At 44.8% G+C, this 26381-nt stretch overlaps 1 long non-coding RNA gene across 2 annotated transcripts in view; it reads left to right on the plus strand.

Annotated features, from left to right (window-relative positions):
• Positions 1-26381, plus strand: part of LOC307221815 — a 92451-nt gene that overhangs the window by 25022 nt on the left and 41048 nt on the right. For both annotated transcript variants that reach the window (XR_013841546.1, XR_013841547.1), the window contains exon 2: positions 11910-12029. This is a non-coding gene — a long non-coding RNA (uncharacterized lncRNA). The remainder of the gene's footprint in view (positions 1-11909; positions 12030-26381) is intronic.

Below are 26381 nucleotides of genomic sequence, written 5' to 3' on the forward strand. Positions count from 1 at the left end.
CTTCTCCCCTACAGAACAGATGTCCAAAGCAACTAACAACAAATATGTTATCATATTTGCTTAGTTTCTACATGAACTGAGGCTTTGGCATAGTTTCTGTGCGACGCTGTTCCAAATCAGATAGACACCTACAATTCTGCATCGCCTGGTTATTATTTTTTCTTGTTTTGCCTAGTAGGGAATTAATTTTATCCAGTGTTGGTCATTTGTTCTGTATTGTATGATATCCTAATGATTTGTTCCCTGCTATGCTTTTTTTTTTTATAACCAATTGGTTTCTAAATATACTTATAAATCAGAGATGAGGAATCTGTGGCCCTCAAGATGTTGCTGGACTACAACTCCCATCATCCTTGAGCACTGACCATGCTGGCTAGGGGTGATGGGAGTTGCAGTCCAGGAACATCTGGAGGGTCACAAGTTCCTTATCCCCATTATAAAAGAATAAAATATAAAGTGCTATCCGACGTCAATCAGAATAGACCTATTAAAATAGAGTTTCCACCCAATATAGTTGGATATCATCCATAATCATCAAATATTTTTGATTAAGAATGAGATTATCAAAAAAGAGAAATACACAGAAGAATCAATAAAATATGATGGCCAGATTAAAACAATAAAAGCTAAGCAGCCAAGAAATCAAAAGCTGGAGTGGACAGTTTCAAACAGCATTAGAATGCCGGCAACATAAGAGATACTCTAACCTTCCATGGCATGGATTCCCCAACTTTGGGGATTTCTCGAAAGACCCACACAATCTCCTGGTGCCTTCTGAGTGCTGTAGAACCATTACAACTGCAGCTCTTGTTCCAAGCTACAGTATAGTGTTTGTAAAAAAACCTGGAGCATTATTTTCCTTTTTCTGCTCATGCACTTAAGTGCACTAAAAAAGGAAATTTAAATTATCTACTTTCTGCTAGGGATTGGTGTAGTAGTAGTGCATATAGCATTTTTTTTTAAGGTGTTGAGTAAGCAACAGCATAAGAGGACACCTTGCAGAACAGGTCATGGCAGTGTACAGGCGGGCAATTCAGACAGGCAGGGCATCACAGCATTACTGAGCACGTCACCAATCACGTCGTAGATCACTCTTTACCGGGTGACACAATTGCTCTTTGCTAGTCTATGCATGCAGGGCTTGGGCTGTGGGGTTTTTGTTGGAAGCCAAAGGCATCAGTGAAAACCTGCACATGAAAGAGAGGGAAAGGAGGGGGCAAGTGGGGGGGCGAACAACTGGGAAAACACTTCAGTGAAACAGCTGGGGGTGCGTGAGAACAAATGGTGTCAATAACAGAGGAAAAGGCTAGTTGTGGAGGGCAGCCAGTGGGATACTTCAAGCTCAGGTTCCTAATTCTTTTTAATGGTATAACGATGTGCTCAGAATAGATCAACCAGCTACATAGCTATGATGCCTATGACAACGATGTCTCATGCTGAATGTAACTGACATGTAGAACAGACTCTGTCAATTGAAAGGTTAAGGTAAAGGGACCCCTGATGGTAAGGTCCAGTCGCGGACGACTCTGGGGTTGCGGTGCTCATCTCACTTTACTGGCCGAGGGAGCCGGCGTACAGCTTCCGGGTCATGTGGCCAGCATGACTAAGCTGCTTCTGGCTAACCAGAGCAGCGCACGGAAACGCCGTTTACCTTCCCGCCAGAGCGGTACCTATTTATCTATTTGCACTTTGACGTGCTTTCGAATTGCTAGGTTGGCAGGAGCTGGGACCAAGCAACGGGAGCTCACCCTGTCGTAGGGATTCAAACCGCCGACCTTCTGATCGGCAAGCCCTAGGCTCTGTGGTTTAACCGACAGCGCCACCCGCGTCCCATTAATTGAAAACAAAGACATTCTATGCACCTTTGTTATTCGTGGAAATATAACCATCACCACCACCAACTTCATAGCTTTGAATAGTCATCTGCAAGTACAAAGGGTGATTTTCTTTCCTGTATTTTCAGGAGCTTAACCTGGCCAAGATCCATTTGCATTTTCTTTGATGAATTTCTTCATCATCATTATTAAAATTAAAATTAAAATTAAAATTAATATTGTTGTTGCTCTTGCAGCTATCTCTTAATGCCAAAATGGTGTTCTCATGCCCTCCAATGGTGTTCTCGTACCTCACCCATCTGACTGGTTGCCACTCTGGGCAGCTTCAAACATATATAAAAACGCAACAAAATATTAAACATCAAAAAAGCTTCCCTACATAGGGCTGCCTTCAGATGGCTCGGGGTGGGTGGGTTTGGATAACTCCATATCCTCCAACATTTTCCCCATGAAAATAGGGACATCCTACCATACCCTCCAACATTTCTCTGAAGAAAATTGAGACGTCCTAAGGAAAGGAGGGACATTCTGAGATCAAATCGGAAAGTAAGATGGCTTCTGTAAGTACAGGACTGTTCCTGGAAAATAGAAACACTTGGAGGGTCTGTGTTCTATAAGTTTACAAAGTATAAAAACCAAGTTACACTCATCATTAAAATATAAACAGTTAAAATCACCACTTGGAGACTGTATACCATTGAGAGATTTTTAAAATATTAAGTAGTAGATACATGTTTTAACATAAACAAACATCCCCAATTAAAATACAAATAAAACAGTACCGTTAAAACAATACAGCACTTAAAAGCAGGGGACTTAGGTCACAGAATCAGGACAGTGCCTGTGTAAGTGCGCCTCATGGTCACAGACTTCCAGCAGCTGGTTCTTGGCCTGCAAAGACTCTCCCACCCCTGGTCAAATGTGACATTTCCTCTCCTTTCCTCATCCTTTGGTGAAGTCTTTCCCCACCAAGTTCCTCTGGCTCTGGGATTTCCTCCTTCCCTAAGCACAGCAGAAAGGAAGATTGGCACTGCAGACTGCCACCTGCTCAATTTAGTAATTGGAAGAACTATTAAAAAATGTTTTTATTTTGGCTCCAGTTCTATTGCACCTAATCCAGGTGGCCAACAATTAAGGCAAGAGCGGACTGCGCTCAGTTAAAATGCTTTTTAAAAAAAAATGCTACTATGCCTACTGAGCCTTTTCCTGCTCTGTGCTTTATGGAATTGGATGATACCCAACTCTGGAAAGCAGCTTGTCAAGATATTGTAGACTATTATTATTTTCCAGAACTAAGCTCTGCTTTGACCTTGAATAAATGTCAACTAAGGGATGGACTCTTCTGGATAGAATTCAGAAGGGACTTGCAAGTGATTAGAAACAACAAATTCCAACCCTTGGTACCCACTTTTGAAAACAGAGCATTTTAGAGCTCGTTATCTGACCAAACTCTCACCAGCTGCCTTAAGAAATGCCTTTACTGAGCTGTGTATCCAAGCGATGCCCACTGCAGTCTCGGACGGCTGCAACAAGAGACTTTGTATTTGTGGTCAAGCTCAGGTAGAAGTCATCACTCATTATCTATTAGCCCACCCATTATAGAGACCCAAGAGATTGCTTTCTGAAACCTTTGTTCACACAAGCAAGTACAGTGGTACCTCGGGTTACATACGCTTCAGGTTACATATGCTTCAGGTTACATACGCTTCAGGTTACAGAATCCGCTAATCGAGAAATAGTGCTTCAGGTTAAGAACTTTGCTTCAGGATGAGAACAGAAATTGTGCTCCGGTGGTGTGGCGGCAGCGGGAGGCCCCATTAGCGAAAGTGGTGCTTCAGGTTAAGAACAGTTTCAGGTTAAGAACGGACCTCCGGAACGAATTAAGTACTTAACCCGAGGTACCACTGTAGGTACACCCTAGCAGAAATGGTTCAGTTTCTTTTGAGTGACAATAATAGGTGGTTGGAATACCTCTGGAGGGGCCAGGGCCTCTGTTGATGAGAGCCCTGGTTTGAGAAACATTTCCTCCACTCCCCAGCAAAAGCAGGTCTAGCACTGTTTCTATCAATGAGAATGATCCAAAAAAAGCTGTAGACCAACCCTTTGCTATGTCAAGTCCTGACAGCTCTAAATCCTCCCGTATCACTTGGGAGGAAGGGAATCACACAGCAAAGTCATGTACAGGGAGGAGCAGCAGCTGCTGACTCAACAAATTCCCTGCTAAATTATCTTTTTTTTAAAAAAACCCATATACACATGTTGAAACAGTGCAGCGTGAGTAACAACTTGGCTGAAGCCCAAAGAGTTGTGCTTTGTTCCCACCACTTCCCTTGGTAAGAACTTGTGATTCCTAGTTGCCAGTATACTAGATGGCATTCTGTCTCCAATAGTGGAGGCAGAACTCTCTGCACATTCATAATTTTACTTGCATGCCACCTTTCTACGCTTCAAAGCATGCTCAAGACGGCTTGCAATATGAGAAAGATACATAACTACAACATAACAAAAGTAGTTGTAAACTTCCCCACCCTTCAAAAAAATATATGCATGAGTTTTTACAGTAGAAGCAAGAGGTGGAAATGGTTAAGTCGAACTTTGTTTACCAGCGCTCTCACCCAGCGGTATCGATGTGAGCAATGATGTTCCTGTTGCCAGTTCTGCAAGGCAGATATGAAAGATCATGCAAAGGAAAGTCAGTGTGAAAATGGGGTTGATGGAGACATTAGGTGAAGCCATTAATGCAATGCAAACGGCCTTTATGAACCCCATCCATTCTCATTTCTTTTTGAACCTGGTGTACATCTGCATCAGAGGGAGCTGGCAAGATCTTGAGGTGGTAGAATGAACTATATTCTTTTGAACTTGGGTGATAATGTTTTTTAATGTCCCATCTTTTTCTTTAATTGAAAAAAATTCCCTGGATATTTTTTTTTAAGCTAGCACATCAGGAAGGAAAAAACCAGCAGCCTTATGCCTGTTGTGCTGATTTTCGACCTGCAATGATTAAAAATATATATATTTTTAAGGGAAACGTTTCTAAAAGAGTGGCTGGGGAAACCCAGCCAGATGGGCGGAGTATGAATAAATAAATAAATAAATAAATAAATAAATAAATAAATAAATAAATAAATATAATAATTACAGTCATAAAGGTAAAAGGTAAAGGTACCCCTGCCCGTACGGGCCAGTCTTGACAGACTCTGGGGTTGTGCGCCCATCTCACTCAAGAGGCCAGGGGCCAGCGCTGTCCGGAGACACTTCCGGGTCACGTGGCCAGCGTGACATCGCTGCTCTGGCCAGAGCCAGAGCCAGAGCCAGAGCCAGAGCCGCACACAGAAACGCCGTTTACCTTCCCGCTGGTAAGCGGTCCCTATTTATCTACTTGCACCCGGAGGTGCTTTCGAACTGCTAGGTTGGCAGGCGCTGGGACCGAGCAGCGGGAGCGCACCCCGCCGCAGGGATTCGAACCGCCGACCTTTCGATCGGCAAGTCCTAGGCGCTGAGGCTTTAACCCACAGCGCCACCTGCGTCCCCAATTACAGTCATACCTTGGGTTAAATATGCTTCGAGTTGAGCACGTTCGAGTTACGCTCCTCGGCAACCTGGAAGTAATGGAGCATGTTACTTCCGGGTTTCGCCGCTTGCGCATGCGCAGACGCTCAAAATGACATCATGCGCATGCGCAGAAGCGGCGAAAAGCGACGCGTGCGCGCACAGATGTGCCGTCGCTAGTTACGTTTACCTCTAGATGTGAACGGGGCTCCAGAATGGATCCTGTTCGTATCTAGAGGTACCACTGTATTATTATTATTATTATTATTATTATTATTATTATTATTAATATGATTCCAAACCTGCAGTCTGAAGTGGCACAGTCCATTCTACCACTTCAGGGCTTTGCCAACTCATTCTGATTCCTTCGTAGAGCAGTCCATTGCTATACTTGCAGGCATGAGGAATATTCACAGCTTGGGACACAGCAATGTTCTTGCTGCTGCTTTGACAGGCACCACAGCAGAACCACTGCTGGTCAGCGTAGACAATATTGAGACCGATGGGCCAAAGGGAGCTTCATGTATCCCTCCTCCTGTGACTACCTTGGCCGCCTTGCCATTGACGGCCTTGACTTCCATGAATTTGCCTAATCCCCTTCTAAGGCCACCCAAGTTGGTGGCCATCACTGACTCCTGTGGGATCGAATGCCATAGCTTTAACGATGAGCTGTGGTACTTCTTCAAGTCATAAATAAAGTCCAACCAGTCAGCCAGGAAGTGGCATGGAAGTGGAAAGAATCCGCATGCCAGTCTGCATGAACTAAAGCACCAGGAATGCCACTGCCGGCTTTTAGCCGAATGCTACCTCTCTTCTCATGCTAATAAATCTTGTGTTTTAAGAAGTTTTAAGAAGTGGCTCTGTCACAGTCGACTTGCAAATGAAATAAATATGAATGTCTGGAGGCGGTTGGAGGATGGATGGCGGCTAACAGATTGAGGTTGAATCCTGACAAGACAGAAGTACTGTTTTTGGGGGGACAGGAGGCAAGCGGGTGTGGAGGACTCCCTGGTCCTGAATGGGGTAACTGTGCCCCCTGAAGGATCATGTGGGCAGCCTGGGAGTTATTTTGGACTCACAGCTGTCCATGGAGGCACAGGTCAATTCTGTGTCCAGGATGGCTATCTACCAGCTCCACCTGGTACGCAGGCTGAGACCCTACCTGCCCACAGACTGTCTCACCAGAGTGGTGCATGCTCTAGTTCTCTCTCGCTTGGACTACTGTAATGCACTCTATGTCACTCTTTGAAGGTGACCCGGAAACTACAACTAATCCAGAATGCGCCAGCTAGACTGGTGACTGGGAGCGGCCACTGAGACCATATAACACCTGTCTTGAAAGACCTACACTGGCTCCCAATACGTTTCTGAGCACAATTCAAAGTGTTGCTGCTGACCTTTAAAGCCCTAAATGGCCTTGGCCCACTATATCTGAAGGAGCGTCTCCACCCCCATCGTTCTGCCCAGACACTGAGGTCCAGTGCCAAGGGCCTTCTGGTGATTCCCTTGCTGCGAGAAGCCAAGTTACAGGGAACCAGGCAGAGGGCCTTCTCGGTAGTCTCGGTAGTGGCACCCGCCCTGTGGAACGCCCTCCCACCAGATGTCAAAGAGAAAAACAACTACCAGACTTTCAGAAGACATCTGAAGGCAGCCCTGTTTAGGGAAGCTTTTAATGTTTAATAGGTTATTGTATTTTAATATTCTGTTGGAAGCCGCCCAGAGTGGGTATGTATAAATAAATAAATAAATAAATAAATAAATAAATAAATAAATATCCTGCCTTTCCTCCAAAAAAATCTCAAGGTGGCGTGCATGGTTTTCCCTCCCTCCCTCCCCAGATTTTATCCTCAAACAATCCTTAGGTTAGGGAGATGGGCCCAAAGTTATCCAAAGAGACCTTCAAGGCTGAATGATGATTTGAACTGTCTGGCACTCCAACCCAGGTAAGGGAAACCTTTGGACTGCCAGACATTTGCTGAACAAACTACAACTCCCCTCACCATTGGCCATGCTGGCTGGGGCTGATGGGAGTTGTAGTTCAGCAATTTCTCAAGGGCCAAAGGGTCTCCACACCTGTTCTAACCAGGTGCAGAACACCAGATCTTGCAGAATCCCTTCTTTGCGGTATCTTTGTCCTAGCCTACACACGTGGACTGTGTCACTTCAGACTGCAGGTCGGTGATACAGCTCGCAGCTACACCACAATGTACATTTAAAGCACTGTTACACTACTTGGAAACAGTATACATGGAAATATACTATGTGAGGGGTGCTGGGAAGTGTAGCTCGGTGAGGTCAGCACACACAACAAACTAAGGTTCCCAGGATTCTTTGTGGGAAGTCATACTGTTAGTTGTTGAAGAGTGCTTTAAATCTATGGTGTGGATGCTCCCATAATTTTTCAATATTCTCCCATTTTTTAAAAAGAACAACAACAAAAAAACCCTACAGGTAAAAAAGCACACCGAGCAAGCATATCAGAACAAACAGTCCCAGCTTTCACCTTGTGCATTTTTTCTCCTTGCAGTGAGTTTTCCCACAGGCAAGCATTTAAAATACAAGAAGACAATCCTCCATCTGCAATCTGAATTGGCACAATCCATTCTGCCTTCTCATTTCCACATCACTCTGCTGCACAGGTAGATGCAAGCTTTGAGTAGACACATTCCTCCATCCTTGCTAGAAGTATTCCAGTTTAATTGCAGGCCAGCCCATCCCAGGCTTTATACTGGACTAACAGGACAGAAGACATTCTGGGGAGGAGAGCTAGGCAAGAGTAGTTTCGCTATATGCACGTGTAGGACTGAGACATAACACTGCTTGTGTCCATTGCCCTTTGTAAGAACCAATTTCCTACCTCCTTTCTGCCCTAACAAGGAACTCCAAGGTAGTTTGCAAAACAGGAAAGAAAAAGAAAGCACAAAAAATCAATTTAAACCAGACTTCTCCAAGCTGGTGCTGCCCAGATACTTTGGATTACAAAACCATCAGTCTCAGCCAGCATGCCCAATGACCAGGGACAATGGTCCAGAACATCTAGAGGGTGCTGGGTTAGGGAAGGCTGGTTTTAACCTGTAACAGAACACAAAACATTAAAAACCAATAAGGGTGGAGTTCAAAACCTTCAAAGTCAACTTTATTATTTACTGAAACATTCTTATAACCCACTTTTCCAAATGTGATCAAGCTTTAAAGATATATATCAGGCTTGTGCAACTGCGATCTATTCCGGCTATAAAAAAGCTGGCAGTGATCCACCCACTGGATTGACCAAAGTTGTTGGGCTTTTATTTTGGGAAATCAAAGTTGTTGAGCTTTGGGAGGAAAGTCAGATTTGTTGAGCTTTTTCGGAGAAGTCAAAGTTGTTGAACTTTTTTTGGGAGCTCAAAGTTGTTTTCTGGGGGTGGTGGAAGGGGTCCCACAATCTACCACGATCTACCACAGGCACCCCACAATCTACCAGTAGATCGCAATCTACCTGTTGGCCATCCCTGACATATATTTTCCCCACATTCGTTCTCCCTCACCACCTTTCCCTCCTTCTTTTCCTCCCTCCCACTCCCATTCCCTTTTTGTTGTGGGTGGAAACTGAAAGCTAGTGTGGTGTGGTGGTTAAGGTGTGAGATTAGGACTTGGGAGACCTTCAAATCCCCACTTGGCCAAGAAGCTAGGGTTGCCATATTTCATAAAGTGAAAATGTGGTCAGAAAATTTCAGAAAGTGAAAATGTGGTCAGAAAACATACGCCCAAATTCGACTGACAAATCAAGGACATTTTCAGGAAATTCCGGACATATAGCAGCCCTGAGGAGGCTCACAGGGTGATCTGGTCAATAAGAAATCAGCTGTGGGGAAGCAGATTTTGGCTAAATGTTAGGACAGGGCTGAGGAATCTTTGGCCCTCCAGATGCTGCTGAACTACATCATCCCACGCCATTCACCGTTCGGCCTGCAGCTGATGGGAATTGTAGTCCAACAACATCCAGAGGTTCCCCATCCTTGCTGTAGTTGGAAGCTCCCTGCATTTTACTGGGAGTCAGATTAGAAGACCACCAAGGCCCCAACTCTAAAATGTGATGATCTTAAGATTTGTTTGATCCTTGTGGCAGGGACCTATCTGTCTTACCCACTGAACTCTGTCATGTATCCTATGCCAATGGTGACTGGATGGATGGTTAAATAGGCAAATAGATTTATGGGCACTGGCTAAGAAAGAGATGGTGTGATGTACTGCTTTTCACAGAGGGTGCCATCATCTGAAGAGGGTGCCACATTGGGAGGCTGTAATGGGAAGGTAATCTTGGTGGAAGGAATGTGCTTCAGAAAACACACAGCTGGAGATCTTAGCTGAGCATCCGAGCATATTCCTGTTGCCTTCACCTTCGGCAGACACAGCCCTCTGTTATTTTGCAAATCACTGGGAAATGCAATCACCCAGGGCCCCAACATAGCTGAGAATGTTAAGTGTTTGAAAGGCTGCCTTGTCTTCTGCATTGAGATTTCAAAACAATGTATTCCCCAATAACTTTACTATTCTGGGCACACCCTGATAGCTCTAACATTTTTGTGGGTACGTGCCAGAGATTCTGATCCCAAAGCTTGCCAGTCCATGCTAAAGTCTGCAAACTCCACACTGACTTCCTATGGTGTGTTCGCTGGTATATCAAGGCAAAAGGTCGCTTTCTTGTAATGAGCACTTGGTTGTGTGATGCAGTGCCCAGCTGAGATCACAGGAAGCTGTCATTGGGATGTGTACACACACAGCAATTTGTTATAAAGCTGCCTTCGTTCTGAGTCAGACCACTGGTGGCATCTCCTGTGCCTTGCAATACAGATCTGTAGAAAGTAAATCAGCAAACCCGCTGCTGGAGTTGGACATAGGGACACCATTTCTCCACCTGGGTCACTATTGTCTGCTCTGACTGCCAGGTACTCTGCAAAGTTTCAGGCATGGCTCCATCCCTGTGGTACTGCTGGAAATAATTTAACTGGAGATATGTGGTTTGACTCTGCGAGTTTCTGCAATGTGTTGTCATGGGTCCTGAGGTGTGGGGAGCTGGCCGGGATAGGAGAGAGGAGTGCCTGACAGATAACAACAGCAGCAGCAGCAGCAGCAGCAACAGCAACAAGAACAACAACAACAACAACAACATTATTTATACCCCGCCCATCTGGCTGAGTTTCCCTAACCACTCTGGGCGGCTCCCAACAGAATATTAAAAACACGGTAAAACATCAAACATTAAAAACTTCCCTAAACAGGGCTGCCTTCAGATGTCTTCTAAAAGTCAGACAGTTGTTTATTTCCTTGACTTCTGATGGGAGGGTGTTCCACAGGGTGGGTGCCACTACCGAGAAGGCCCTCTGCCTGGTTCCCTATAACCTCACTTCTTGCAGTGAGGGAACAGCCAGAAGGCCCTCGGAGCTGGACCTCAGTGTCCGGGCAAAACGATGGGGGTGAAGACGCTCCTTCAGGTATATTGGACCTTCAAAGGTAGCCCCACGTAGATGACTCTGGGGAGAGATCCAGTGGGCTGCCACCTCTTGAGGGGTCAGAAACCACGTCCAGTCCTGCCTCTCCAGGGTGTGTGTTGTCACCCTGCCTTCCTCCATCGCCTAGGTCATGCAGATGCCAATGAAGGCATGAACAGACAAGGCTGTTCTAGCCTTCTCAGAGAAGTGCTAGGTTGGTTTCCCAGGCTCAGGATGAGAACCACTTGCCATCTTAAGCTGTGCCAGCTCCTTTCCCTATTTTATAATGGGTTTGTAGGGTTTGTAGGGTTGTTATATCATTGTTTTTGCTTGCATAGCCATATGTAGCACCTGCTGTGCCTTTGAACTGTGTTTTGCCTATGTATTGCACTGATCATTAAATATATGGGAAGAAACTGCAATCCAAGTTCTTCGTCTAGTGCAGGGACGTCCAACTCCCAATAGACTGCGATCTACTCACAGTATAAAAAAACTGGCAGTGATCTACCCACTGTCGTAAAAAGACTGCCAGTGATCTACCCAAAATTGTTGAGCTTTTTTTAGGAAAACCAAAGTTGGTTGTTTTTATTTATTTATTGTAAGGGGATCGCTGAGGGACCAGAGATCTACCAGGATACCCCCGATCTACCAGTAGATCGCAATCTACCTGTTGGACATGCCTGGTCTAGTGGGAGCCAGGACAAGCATGCGCTCAGGCACTTTGCCACTCTCCATGCATCTCCCTGAGACATGCATACATCCAGTAATTTGTATATGAAAACAAATTAATAAGTTTGGTTCAGGTAGGTTGGGCTCAAATGACAATAACAGTCTCCTGTTCCAAAACAAGTGTTAATGACTATAGTAAAACTGAGATGACTGTGTTATGGCTGCTTGCCAGGTCAAAACCCATTTATCCACCAAGGCATTTTAAAGTTGATTAGTATTTAGACTGTTCTGCTGGTTTGACCTGTCTCCTTTTGTTCTTCACTATGATAATGTTGTTGTTTTTATTGCTAATTGTATTGTGCTTTGATTGTTTTCGTTTCAGTTTTTGTTCACCGCCCTGGTACGTTTGTGGAGGAAGGGTGGTTTACAAATGGTTTTGCAGTACAACCCTAGACATGTCTACACAGAACTAAGTCCCATTGTGTTCGGTGGGGCTTCTCAGGTGAGTGTATATAGGATTGAAGCCTCAATGCAGAATTAAAATAAATAAATACATCAATAATCAATCACTGCTGTTGTGAATAGTTGGATTATATTAACATACACAGAGCTGTTATTGACTGTACTACTGTACTTGCATTTCATTGCCACTAGATTACATCCTAACCCCCAAACCCCTATAATATATCCTGCCAATTAAGGATTAAAACTTCATGCATCTATCTAGTGAACTGGGCTGCAGTCAAGGAAAGCATATGCTACAATTAACCTATTATTTGTTTTTAAAGCAATGCAAACCCTGCTGTTGTTTTTGTATGTGAAGGCAAACATAATTCTACTTCTACCTATGTTGGCTTCTCTGAAGCACAGTGAATGCTTACGCCAGTGAACACTGCAACAGTCTCCCAACATTTTACTAGTGGTAGTTAGAGAGCTTGACCACCATAGCTCTCTGTTAGTGACATATTTTATGCTGCCGGGTATTTTCTCCAGAGATGGAGCTGACCTAGGAGACTGAACTTTTGGTTATTTATTCTTGCCTTACTCTGTCAATGAAATCTGATTGTTTGAAATGGCTGTACGCTGCTTTGATACGTGGAACTATAGAATTGTAGAGTTGGAAGGGACATCTGGTCCAAGCCCTTGCAATGCAGGAATCTTGGCTAAATCATCCATGACTGATGGCCATCCAACCTCTGCTTAAAAACTTCCAATGAAGGAGAGTCCACAACCGCCCAAGAGAGACCGTTCGACTGTTGAAGACTGTTGAAAGTTCTTCCTGAGGTTTAGTCAAAATTTCCTTTCTTGTAACTAGGATCCAGTGGTACGGGTCCTGCCCTGGTTTGTCGTGCCTAGTTGTTAGCGAGGACAACAAAATACAGTGGTACCTCTGGTTGCAAACAGGATCCATTCTGGAGGCCCGTTTGTAACATGAAAAGAGCGCAACCTGCAGCGGCACGTCTGTGCACGCGCGGGTTGCGATTTGCCACTTCTGCGCATGCGCATGACATCATTTTGCACTTCTGTGCATGCGCAAGCGGTGAAACCCGGAAGTAACCCTTTCCAGTACTTCTGGGTCACCGTGGGACGTAACCTGAAAGAACATAACATGAAGCGGACGTAACATGAGGTATGACTGTAACCTGTTTTTTTTGTTGAAGGGCTGATAAAGGGATGGTGACCTCTGGGCACGTTCCTCAGGTGAACTATTGGCAAGTTGCAAGAATGAATCAGGATTCCATTGACTGGGTTTCCTGTCCAAATTCCCCTCCTTTCCTTCAAAAAGCCTCTGCCCTACCAGGAAAATGCTCTTAACTCACGCTAGAAACAAGTTAGAGATTAAGCAACGCAAGCCAGTGAAGGTGACACCATCGCCTCTTCTTCTTTTCACTATTTAAGTCATACTTTTGACCCTGACATACTGTACCTTTGCTCCACCACCAGCTCTCATTTTGCAAGGCCTAACATGGCTATAATAAACACTCCAGGGTTAAGATCCCTGGCTCAGCCATGAAGCTTACTGCCAGGGTTAAGATCCCTGGCTCAGCCATGAAGCTTACTGAGAGGCCATGGATCAGTCACCATCTCTTGGCCCTCACAGGGTTGTTGTGAACATAAAAGGGAGAAGAGCATATGTCCTGCCATGAGCTCCTTGGAGGAAGGGTAGGATAAAAAAAGCCCCAAAAAGCAGATGAAACATTCAGACAGGTCTCTTCCATCACTAGGAACATCAGATTAAGGTTTCAGAATTAAGGCTTGTTTCACAAGCATAGCTTCTTCAAGCAATTGTTGCATTTATATATCCAACCTTTTCTTCCATTGTGGAACCCAAGGCAGCATATGTGTGATTTCCACATAGCTATTCATTCCATCCCTGACCAGATCCATTCCAGGTGAGCTTTAACAAGGTGCCTTTAGACCAGGTGTGGGTAACCTTTGGCTCTCCAAATGTTGTTGAACTACATACAATACATGGCCCATGGCGCTCAGATGCCAGGTTGCAGTAGAAAGATTTGTTCTACATTTTAAATTCTGTGTTGCAGCTGAAGATGAAGCAGCCACGGAGGGGCAATTAATCATAGAAGTTGCCTACCTGTTGTCTAATGTACTGAAGCCCACTTGTTTTCCCCCCTGACATCCTTTTCTTTGTGCATTCATGATGATTTATGCTCATGATGCTATTGGGGTGGTCCTGCACGGTCCTGCTTTCAATACTGTTGGTGCTGCAAAAGTTTTGGGCTGGTCACACTACTTTCAATCAGTGGTAACCTGTAACTCCTTGTTGAAATCCTGTAACTTTTAATACCGCAAACATTCTGGTTTATTTTTGTCCTGCTTTCATTGTTCTCTATCCCCTCCAGACAGCAATTATGCGGTAGCATTGGGGGAGCGTCACAGAGCAAACTAAAGCAGAATAAATCTGCCACTAATGTACAGTGGTACCTCAGGTTAAGTACTTAATTCGTTCCGGAGGTCCGTACTTAACCTGAAACTGTTCTTAACCTGAAGCACCACTTTAGCTAATGGGGCCTCCAGCTGCTACCGTGCCACCGGAGCCCAATTTCTGTTCTCATCCTGAAGCAAAGTTCTTAACCTGAAGCACTATTTCTGGGTTAGCGGAGTCTGTAACCTGAAGCGTATGTAACCTGAGGTACCACTGTACTAGCATTGTGTCAGGACAGAACTTTTTGCAGAGCACACATGCAATAAAACGGCAGTCTGGAGGGACACCAAATCAGCCTTCCCTCAAGTGGTGTCCTCCAGATGTTTTATGTTGAAATCCCATCAGCCCCACCCAGCTTGCCTAATGGTTAGGGCTGCTGGGAGTTGTAGTCTGACAACATTAGGAGGGCACCAGGTAAGGGAAGCTTGGTGTCAATTGTAGATTGATACCTTTCAAGAAACCTATCAGTTTCCAGATTATAACCTAACAGTCCGAGTGAGATCTTGCTAGAGTCCTTAGCACAGGCACCCCCAAACTCGGCCCTCCAGATGTTTTGGGACTACAACTCCCATCATCCCTTACCACTGGTCTTGTTAGCTAGGGATGGTGGGAGTTGTAGTCCCAAAACATCTGGAGGGCCAAGTTTGGGGGTGCCTGCCTTAGCATATCAGACCACAAACATATGGGATGTGGGAGATCTGTGATTGAACCTCCCACAATTTCTTTGCATTTTAAAGTAGCTACTGAACAGGTGAAGCCTGTCCAAACAACAGAGAAACTCCAATGAAATATACTCAGAGTCCTATAGTGATTTCATGCTCTTTATTGCAGCTTGTAAAACAGTGACTGAATCCCCCCCCCCCCCAAACCTCAGGCTTTTACACAATGAGTCCCATCTGATTGACTGATTCTTCCTCCCTCCTGAAGCCTGATTAGTCTTTTCCTGCAGGCCAGTCAGTTGTTGCATTCTAGGAGCCTAGCAGCCTAATAGGCTGATTAACTTCTTCCTGGAGCCTGATTGATCTTCTCCTGCAAGCCAATCAGTTGTTGCATTCTAGGATCCTACTTGCTTATTGTTCTAGGATCCAAGGTTAGTACCTAACATCCGCCAATGTGACCAAAGCAAAGAAGTATAAATTTACAATCTTTGCACATATAATGTAGGGAGAGATTTGAGCAAATAATTGGGGTACATTACTAATTGGCCTTCTGAGCATCCCATCAACAGCAGATGCATGGCTAACTGGGATGGAAGAGGTCGAATTAGTCACAAATAAAACACACACAATAGTACTGTTTCAGGTACCTAAAAGTGCTATATTGGAAAGTAAGAACTGTCCCTGATATGATTAAAAATTGAGTGTGAATTCAGTTCACTGCACTGAGGCTTTTTGTGAGAAAAGTGGTGGCTGAGGCATAAGAAGGTAAGAAGAGCTCAGCTGGATCAGATCAAAGATCCATGTAATCCAGGATCTTCTTTCCCACAGCAGCTAATCAGATGCCTCTGGGAATTTTTTTAGGGATGCCTCAGGAATGGGGTCTTTGCAAATTCCGATGCGAAATGTCCCACTCCACCCCTTTGGAGCCAGGGTGAGGATTGATATTTAGGTTACATGCACACCATAGATTTAAAACAACCTAGTTCCGCTTGAACAGATGTGGCTTCCCACCAAAATATCTTGGGAACTGTGGCTTGCTAAGGATGCTAGGAACTGTAGCTCTGTGAGAGGTGAACTGCATTTCCCAGGAAATCATGACACTTAAAGGGTATAAATCAAAGGTCCAGTCAAAGGTGACTATGGGGTTGTGGTGCTCATCTCGCTTCAGGCCGAGGAAGGTGGCGTTTGTCCACAGACAGCTTTCTGGGTCATGTGGCCAGCATGACTAAACATCTTCTGGCTCAACAGGACATTGTGATGAATGCCAAAGCGCACGGAAACACCATTTAGGGAAGCTTTTAATGTCTGATGTATACCCCCAGATGGGCGGGGTATAAATAAATTTATTATTATTATTATTATTATTATTATTATTATTATTATTATTTACCTTCCCGCCACAGCAGTACCTATTTATCTACTTGCATTGGTATGCTTTCAAACTGCTAGGTTGGCAGGAGCAGGGACTGAGTAATGGGAGCTCACCCCGTCAGGTGGATTTGAACCGCCAACCTTCCAATTGGCAAGCCCAAGAGGCTCAGTGGTTTAGAGCCACCCACTCCTGCATTTTACAGTGTGGAGAAGGACTTGCTTATCTCCTAGTTTTCACATTCCCTGTATCACTGCCTGGAGGAGCATCACTTCTCTCAAAGTTGTGGCACAGTTCCTGGTGGTTTGAATGCATCAAAGGAAAAGAACACTCGTTTCAATATGTAATTTGAGATAAGATATGCATAAAAAAAAAATGATTCATGCAGAAATGGAACAGGATTGTGGGTGAAATTATTGTGGAAATAAACTGGTTTATCCATCTCTAGACAACGATATAAACAGTGCCCATTCCACAAAAACCTGCCTGTGTGTGTGATTGCTATCGGATCCATGCCCTCAAATGTATCATCTTCTCTGACATAAACAAACTGCACATGCCAATCATGTATCCAAGTTGTGAAATGGATTATGATTGCAACATTTAAAAGGGTAATCAAAGATTAAAATAGTGGAGGGGTGACCATTGAAGATTCTCCATGCCTAGGGCAACAGAGTGACCAGAGGGGGTGGCATCAGGGCAAGGCTTTGGGGCAGGCACCTGGGGGGTCCACTGGCAGAATGAGCAGGAAGCCCCCCCTAACAAAACAGAGCTGGCTTAGCACCTCTTCAGGTGAAGTAATACACTTCATTGTCTAACCCTGTGCCTTGCCCATCACTCCTTGTTCCTATCCTTAAATCTAGAGAGTCAAACATTACCTAACAGCACCTCTGGGTATTTGAAGAAGACCATGGTGTAAAAGGGCCTGTCTGAACAGCTTTCCCAAGAAAGCTGCCGATCCTCACCTTCTTGTTTAGGTCCGAAGGTTGAATTCGGCTCTGTCATGCCACAAATATTTCAGGCCTCAGGGAGACAGGCAGGCATCATTACTGGGATGGCGTTGAGCAAAGGCGGCGGTTTGGATCCCTGACAGAAAGTCATACGGACCCTGCAATTACAGTCGAACGCGCCCATCCTGTGAGAAATATTCTTCCCAATCCTGTCTCTCCACAAATCACCTTGAAGAAAAACGGGAAGGGAAGGCCCACGTTCAGCGATTGCACACGTTCTCTCTCATGATAAACGTGAGTGTCAGAAAGTGGTTTGACCACACATGTTTTCGTTACGAGTGGGATGAGTTTGATGGCTATTCCAGAAAGTATCCACTTCTGATTTCATTCAAAGGAAACTTCTTTCAGACTCTGTACCGTCACCCGATGGCAGCCTGTCAGGCCAGTTGCCTCGGTGTGGATCAGCGGAAGGGATTCTTAATAAGAACTCTCTGATACTTTGGGCTCTAGCAGTGTAGACAGGGGTGGCCTGTCCTATTTCACTGCCTGAGGCAAAATGGGAAGGTGCTGTCCTATACATGGTTACTGACATCTTGGGAAGGTCATGCAAGGCCTCTGTGTAATTTCGGGGCTCTCACAAGATATCGCCTGAACCTGCCACTGCTGCTTCTCTGTAGGCAACCCGCAGGAGCATCCCTTGGATTTCACCACTGGAAACAGCTGCCTCAGTCTGCCTCATGCACAGGCCGGCCCTGCCTCTACCAGACCCTCCAAGTGTCCCTATTCTCCAGGGACGTCCCTGATTTAGAGAAGCCATCCCGGTTTCTGATTTGATCCCGGAATGTCCCACTTTTCCTTAGGCTGTCCCATTTTCATTGGAGAAATGTTGGATGGTAGAGAGTTATCTGACCACCGAGCTGTCTGAAGGCAATCCTGTACAGTGGAACCTCATGTTACTAGCAGTTTTGGCTTACAAATGGACCTCTGGAACAGATTAAATTTGTAACCGGAGGTACCACTTCATAGGGAAGGTGTTTTTTTTTTTAAAAAAAAATGTTTAATGTTTTATTATGTATTTATATATGTTGGAAGCAGCCCAGAGTGGCTGGGGCAACCCAGTAAGAAGTGTGGAGTATAAATAGTAAACTTATCATTATGGAAACGGACATCCCTATTAATAGAATTTGAGGGTGGTTTGAGGTGAGCAGAGTATACAGTTAAGAACAGCACAGGTGGGAATGCCACAGTTGTGAACCTTTGCCTGTCTTAAAACACAAGAGCATTGCTGGAGCAGAAGTGGAGCTCTAGGTTGGGTGTTTGTGTAATAAGAATTTTAAGGTCTTGGGTATATAATAAATGTTCATAAATGTACCAAGCAAACATGTACATAAATATATAATCCACGTGTCTAAAGCAGCACGGGAAGACAGTCCTGAAACCATTTTGACTCCCAAGCTGACCAAATATTTCTCTGCAAGGAGGGAGGAGGTGAAAAAAACCTTCCTTGTTACTGGCATTTAGTAATCACCATTTCAAGTGAATGGGCAGACTACCAGGAAAGGCAATCAGATAAGGCATTATCAGAAAACCTGGCACACAGGAAAAACAACAACATTCAAATTTCTGTTGTAGACCACCTTTTCTGTGAAGTAAGTATGATGTTTGTGGGGGGTGGTCTTGGGTTACACCCCTTCTGTGATGTATGTATGGAGGGGTGGGCTTGAGCTCCAGGGCAGGGAATTTAAAATGTCTATATAAGGGCAGGCACACCTTTGTTCTGGGTCCTCCTCCATCCTCCTGCGTGTGAGGGGAGCACCCTGTTGCAACTGCTTTAATAAAGATCAGGCTTACTAGCTGCTTTGCTTCTCAATATTCTCTGGCTGGCCTCTGTTATTTTCTCCTACCAATAGGGAGCCCATATAAGGACTCTATACGGGCTCTTGGATAAGGGGAAAAGGGCAGATTTTGTTTACAACATTTGTCAGCTGCAAAATGAATTCTGCAACACTTTTCTCTGTGAGATTTCTTTTTTAAAGTACAGTCATACCTCGGGTTGCAAACATGATCCGTGCGGGAGGCACGTTCGCAACCCGCAGTGCCGTGTCTGTGCATGCGCGTGACGCGATTCGGTGCTTCTGTGCATGCATGCGACATCATTTTGTACTTCTGCGCATGCGCGAGCGCCAAAACCCAGAAGTAACCTGTTCCAGTACTTCCAGGTTTGGCGTGGCCCATAACCCAAAAACGTGCAACCCGCAGTGTTCGCAACCTGAGGTATGACTGTATGAGCTAGGAAGGTAGGGTGGGGTGGGGGTGGGGAATTGCATTCAAAGTTTTGTTGACACCGAATAGCTTTCCTCACTGCTGTGCAAACAGAGGGTTCGTTCAGCAGAGCAGATAGCCAGATTCAAAGGTGGTTTATTGTAGCCTGTGGAAATCAGCAACACATAACCAGCCTGGACAAAAGCAAACTGGTGTGTGTAAGTGTGGATGACTCAAAAGTGTCTGTTTGTCAATTCCTGTCCCACTGTTGTACTGAGTCATCTGAACAAGATCAGCATGGGGCTTGGTCAATTATTCTGAGTGTTTAGTGGCAGGTTTTCTCTTACGTATGTAATGTATAGAAGAGAGACCCCCATACCCTCCAACATTTCTCTGATGAAAATAGGGACTTCCTATTCAATAATAATAATAATAATAATAATAATAATAATAATAATAATATTTATACCCTGTAGAACTGACTGGGTTGCCCCAGCCACTGTGGGTGGCTTCCAACATATATGAAAATATAATAAAACACTGAAAACCTCCCTATACAGGGGTGCCTTCAGATGTCTTCCAAAAGTTGTATAGTTACTTATCTCCTTGGCTCGGGGCTTGCATCACTCCATGCCCTCCCAACAGACCAGGTTCATCCCAAAATCATGATAAGCCAGAGGTTCCAGCTCGTATGCTATAGCGGTTAGAATGTTGGACTAGGATTTGGGAGGCCAGTGTTCAAATCTCCACTTGGCTTTGAAACTCAGAGAGTGACCTTGGGCCAGTCACTGTCTCTGATCTACCTCACAGGGTTGTCGTGAGGATAAAACGAAGGGGAGAACCTTGAGGTCCTCAGAGGAAAGGCAGGAGAGAAATGTAATAAGTCCATAAGCTTCATTGAACTGTCTGCTCCCTTTGATGACATTTCTTGGAGGCTGATTTGACTCACAGCTGAGAGCTAATTGCAGTTCATTCTGGAAGCTGTGATATGACTGGAAGCAGCGCGATCTACGGACAGATGAACTTCTCCAAAGCAGTGAATCACCTCCAGGAAGCAACAGCTTCCCCTTTCACCGCTCCAATTCATCTTATTCATTCTCAGGCACCAAAATGTCTTTGACTAGCCCTGCCTGAATCAGCCTCCCGTTATTATGAAACTAAAATTAGATTAAAGCTTCTTGCCTTGTCCTCAGTAGATTGGGTGATCTATTGTTCCAGCTCTTTCACTCTTTCCTGTATTCAATGTTCTTCTAATATTGTCATTAGGATTTATTTGGTGTGGGGTTTTTTGTTTGTTTGTTTGCATTGTACTGGTCTTTGTTTTTGGCCTTTAGGATGGGAGAAGATAAAAATAAGATGAGCAGAAAATCTTACATGCTAGCTTTTCCCAACCTGGTGCCCTCCAGGTGTTTTGAACTACAACTCCCATCAGCCACTGCCAACATGATTATCATAATTACCGGTATGTTTCTTTCTTCACAAAAGTGACCAAAAGCCACTTACAAAAACAGTGAGACACTAAAACAAAGTATAAAGCAACCAATCACAATTTAAAAACAGCTATACAGTTAAAAGGCAGCTTTTTACAGATCATGCCACAGTAAAAGAGGCTACAAATACCTGAAACCCTCCAAATTGAGGGTCAAAAGCCCAAGGGGAAAGGGAAGTTTTTGCTTCACATTTTAAAATAAAGATGGTGCCTAGTTTGCTTCCATGGAGAGAGCATTCCACGAGTGGAGAGCTGCCATTGAAAAACTCTGTTCTTGTGTTGCCACTTTCCAGAACTTCCATGGAAGGGGCACATGGACAAGAGCCTCAGATGACAATTGCATGGCCACCTGGAGTCCAAATTGTCTGGGGTGTATTAGGTTGGCCTAAGCTCCTCTACACTGAATCTGATACGCCACATTTGTAAGAATTCAAATGTGGCAGCACCCAGTGCCGGATTTACATATAAGCTAAACAAGCTATAATTTAGGGCCCCACTCTCTTGGGGCCCCCCCAAAAAAATTGAAAACAAAACAAAACTAGATGTACATTTCCAAAATATAAGATAAAAAACACACAAATAAAATAAAACCGACATACAGCAACACTGGCAAATGGCTTTAGATACCTATTAGGTCCATAAATTACCATATAGCATATATTCAACACACAAAAAAGTGACAATTTGTTGTTGACAAAGGACAGCTGGACATATAAAGGGCCCCATTAGCTTCAGTAGCTTAGGGCCTCATCAAACCTAAATCCAGCCCTGGCAGCACCCACATTTTGGAATTCCCTTCAGACTGGTGCCTTCACTGTGTACTTTTCGGAGCCAGCTAAAAACGTTTCTGTTTAAACAAGCCTCTCCAGATATGTAGAATGTTTAAATATATTTTTAGCTTAGCAATGGTGTTATTTTTTTGAATTTTTTAAATAACTGTTTTAAATGGTTTTTACTGATAATAATAAATATGAAAGTTAATAAATAAAAAATATAATATAATTACATTGGTTGGGCATGGGTGGGGGAGATAAGCAATTGGAATGACGGTTGCATCCAATGTGTGATTAACCTGGAAAGGGGAGAAGAAAAACCCCAAACAGAACATATAAAAGCGGCATACATGTCCACAGCATCCCTGAAAAGACCACCAAGCCAATCAATCACGTATTTGGCCAGTGAAGCCACATGCTGCCTATACACAGAGGGAGCCAATGAACTACTGAGGACAGGACTTTTGATAATAATGAAGACTCAGGGTTAAGAACAACCATTCATAGCATATTACAGCAGGGCGGCTGTGTGTCCGTTACATAGGACAGTCCTCTTTTTGAAGGCGTCCTTTATTTAAGGCCAGCTGAAACTTTAAAAACCACAAGAAGGCAAAGTGGGGGCCTAAAATGTGCCTGTCAGCAATGAGCACATGGACAGCAGATTCAGCAGGTATATGGGTCACAATTTCCCCTAATATAGTGAGATGCCTTGGATTTCTATTTAAATCACAGTACAGTAATGATTTATAAATTTATATCTATGCATACAGATTGGCATACTGTATGCAACTTCCATGCAGATCGCCGTCCTCCTTTTTGACAATGTGTAAGCGGTCTCCTTACCTTGAAGCGCAACTAATTTTACTCTATGTCGTCTCTTTAGCGATGGAGCAAAGGACTAGATGAAAGCATGGCAAGCAAGCCCTCTTAAAAGCTAGGAAAGGAAACACTCCAGCAAGTCCCCACGAATATATATTAACATGAAGCTGGGTCATTTGATGTTTGCCCGGCTAGGAAATCCACTTCTACTTAGGCAAAGTTTAAAACAATATTTGCCTATCCTTTCCAAGGCCTCCCAAAGGGCTTGCAAGAAAGGCACCGAAATGAATGTATTCATTTATCCAGAAGCACAGAGTGCCTTGCTGGCAGCACCAGGATGGGGGGAAAGGAGTGAAGTGCTTTGTGGCTGCCTCCTTGAGCTGAAATAGGCATTGCTTTAGAGTCGCTGCCAGGCACTTAGAACACAGGAGGTTATGGAAAACCTTTAGAACAATAGCTTCCTCGCTTCATTTCTCTCCATTCTCAGGCAAGAAGGCACACAGCTGAATGTACTATGTACACTACAAACACTTCAGGGATGGGAAAACTGTTTTTCAGTTGAGGGCGGCATTCCATTGAAGCTAATATTTTGGGGTCCCACATATTGGCGGTGGGCAGGGCCTAAGTCAAAAGTGGGTGGGGACAGAACTGAAAGTGGGTGGGGTCAACCCCTCTTTGTTCTTTCTGCCACCCCCCTCTCCTTTTTGGCCACCCCTTCCGTCTGGTTCCTCCTCTTTGCCAATCACATGAAATTAGGCCTGGGGCCTAATTATTATTACGTTTGTATCTTTTCTCTAGGCTGAGAGTTGGTGACTGGCCCAAAGTGACCCAATGAGTTTCATGGCCGAGTGGTATTTTGAACCCTGGTCTCCCAGGTCCTAGTCTGACATTCTAACTAACCACTACACCCCACAGTATGGAACCACTGAGCCTCTTGGGCTTGCCAATCAGAAGATCGACAGTTCGAATCTGTGCAACGGGGTGAGCTCCTATTGCTTTGTTCTAGCTTCTGTCAATCTAGCAGTTTGAAAGCATACCAGTGCAAGCAGATAAATAGGTATCACTGCAGTGGGAAGGTAAATGGCATTTCTGTGTGCTCTGGCTTCCGTCACGGTGTTCCGTTGCTCCAGAAGCGGTTTAGTCCTGCTAGCCACACAACCCGGAAAGCTGTCTGTGGACAAACGCTGGCTTCCTCGGCCTGAAAGCGAGATGAGCGCCAGAACCCCATAGTTGCCTTTGACTGGACTTAGCCACCCAGGTGTCCTTTACCTTTTTTTTACCTAGAACTGCACAGAATTCTTCTGCAGATCCATTGGTCTTTAAGACACTGCAATACACCTTTTTTGGTTTTTGTTACAAATCAGGGCCAGTGGAAACTGCGGGCTATATTTTACTAAATATTCTCTTTCCATACTCATACATGCCCACATCTCTGTACAATGCATTCAGACTTTCCTTCCTACAGGGATTACTGAGCAAAATCTTGGATGTCTAAAAACAAAATCCAGGCTTACAAGCAACATCTTGAAGGCCTAAAACATACACACACACCCAGATGCATCCCCCAAGCTGTGAAACACACGTTCTTTAAAGAATCAATAAGTGTGTATGCAGATTCCCAGCACATGAATATTTCATGGTTCTCAGTACAAAGACACAGCATAGGTCTGATTATGCTGTTGTTTTAAATAAGCAAACTTAGTTGTTAATGAGACCCCTATGCATATTTAGGGAAGCTGAATAATTTATGAAGAGTCAAGAAAGGCAGGCTGGGTAAAGAAGATGAAGACCAATCAGTTTGGGTGAGATTTTATATCATAATTGAGCATGGGTGCGGAGGGTGAGCAGATCATCCCCTCAGTGACCAAAACAAACCTTCTAGGAGGCAGGAACATAGGAGGTGGTCTTAAACTGAGTGAGACCATTGGTCCATTTAACTCAGGATTGTCAACGTATTGTCAGATTAAGCTGCAGGCTTCACTCCTGGTGGTGCCCTTCTGTCCATTACTGGACAGAAGCAGCTGCTTGTGAAGACTGTTTGGAAACTTCAGCTGCTGCAGAATTTGGTGACCAGGTTGCTCAATGGGGCCAAAGAGTGTGAGCACATTAACACTAATCCTGGCCCAACTGCACTGGCTACTAATTAGTTTCCAGGCCCAATTCAAAGTGCTGGTTTTAATTTATAAAGTCTTAAAATGACTCAGGACAGCAATACCCCAAAGACCACCTTTCCCCTAATGAACTGACCCGGACCCTGCAATCAATATCTGAGCGCTTCTTAGTGTGTCTCTTCCACAAGAGGTCTGGAGGGCAGGAACATGAGAACAGGGCCTTTTCTGCAGTGGCTCCCCATTTGTGGAATGCTCTCCCCGGGGAGGCTTGCCTGGCACCTTCGTTACATATCTTCAGGCACAAGGCAAAAACATTCCTTTTCTTCCAGGCCTTTGGCTAATTAAACAATCTATGGCCTTTTAAAGGGGACGCGCGTGGCGCTGTGGGTAAAACCTCAGTGCCTAGGACTTGCCGATCGTCAGGTCGGCGGTTCGAATCCCCACGGCGGGGTGCGCTCCCGTTGCTCGGTCCCAGCGCCTGCCAACCTAGTAGTTTGAAAGCACCCCCAGGTGCAAGTAGATAAATAGGGACCACTTACCAGCGGGAAGGTAAACGGCGTTCCGTGTGCTGCGCTGGCTCGCCAGATGCAGCTTGTCACGCTAGACACGTGACCCGGAAGTGTCTGCGGACAGCGCTGGCTCCCGGCCTATAGAGTGAGATGAGCGCACAACCCTAGAGTCTGGCAAGACTGGCCCGTACGGGCAGGGGTACCTTTACCTTTTATGGCCATTTAAACTGGGCGTAGGGGAATTGTTTTTGCTTGTTACTATGGTATGTAGTAATAGAATAGAATAGAATAGAATAGAGTATAAATAACATATTTTACATTTGTTTTACAATATGAAAACAAACTGCCTTGTGATTCTCGGCTGAAGGGTGGTATAGAAATTTAATTAATAATCCAAATACAAATACTGACTGGCGGGACCTGGGACCTTCTGCATGCAAAGCAATTGCCTTTCCCCTTTTCAAATTAAGAAAAAAATGACATGCATGAAACAGGGTTCTAGTAAAATCAGTTTGTGTACACACTATACACACGGGTTCCCCCAAAGAATACTGGAAACTGTAATTTACCCTTCACACAGTTACAGTTCCTAGTACTTGTTACAATCTACATTTCCCAGGGCTGTCCCGAGACATTTTGGTGCTTGAGGCAAACCAAATGTCACCCCCTCCCTCCCACCAGGGAAGAAGGAGTGAGTGAAGATCTACATCAGGAACGGGGTGGGGTGGGGATAAAGATCTACGTGGGGAACAATGGTGGAAGGAGACCAGCAGCACCCCCTATTCGCCATGGGGGGAGCTGCCAAGGAGGTGGCAAAACCAGACTCCCAAAGAGTGTGTCACAATTGCTGCTCTCACCTTTCCTGACACCTTGGAGGCCAGATCTGCTGCACCTGTGGACCCTGCCGCCTGAGGCAGCCATCTCACCACGCCTCATGGGTGGGCCGGTCCTGGTTCCCAGGATTGCTTG

This window comes from Podarcis cretensis (genome assembly GCF_951804945.1).
Source record: "Podarcis cretensis genome assembly, chromosome: 8".
NCBI classification, from domain to species: domain Eukaryota; kingdom Metazoa; phylum Chordata; class Lepidosauria; order Squamata; family Lacertidae; genus Podarcis; species Podarcis cretensis.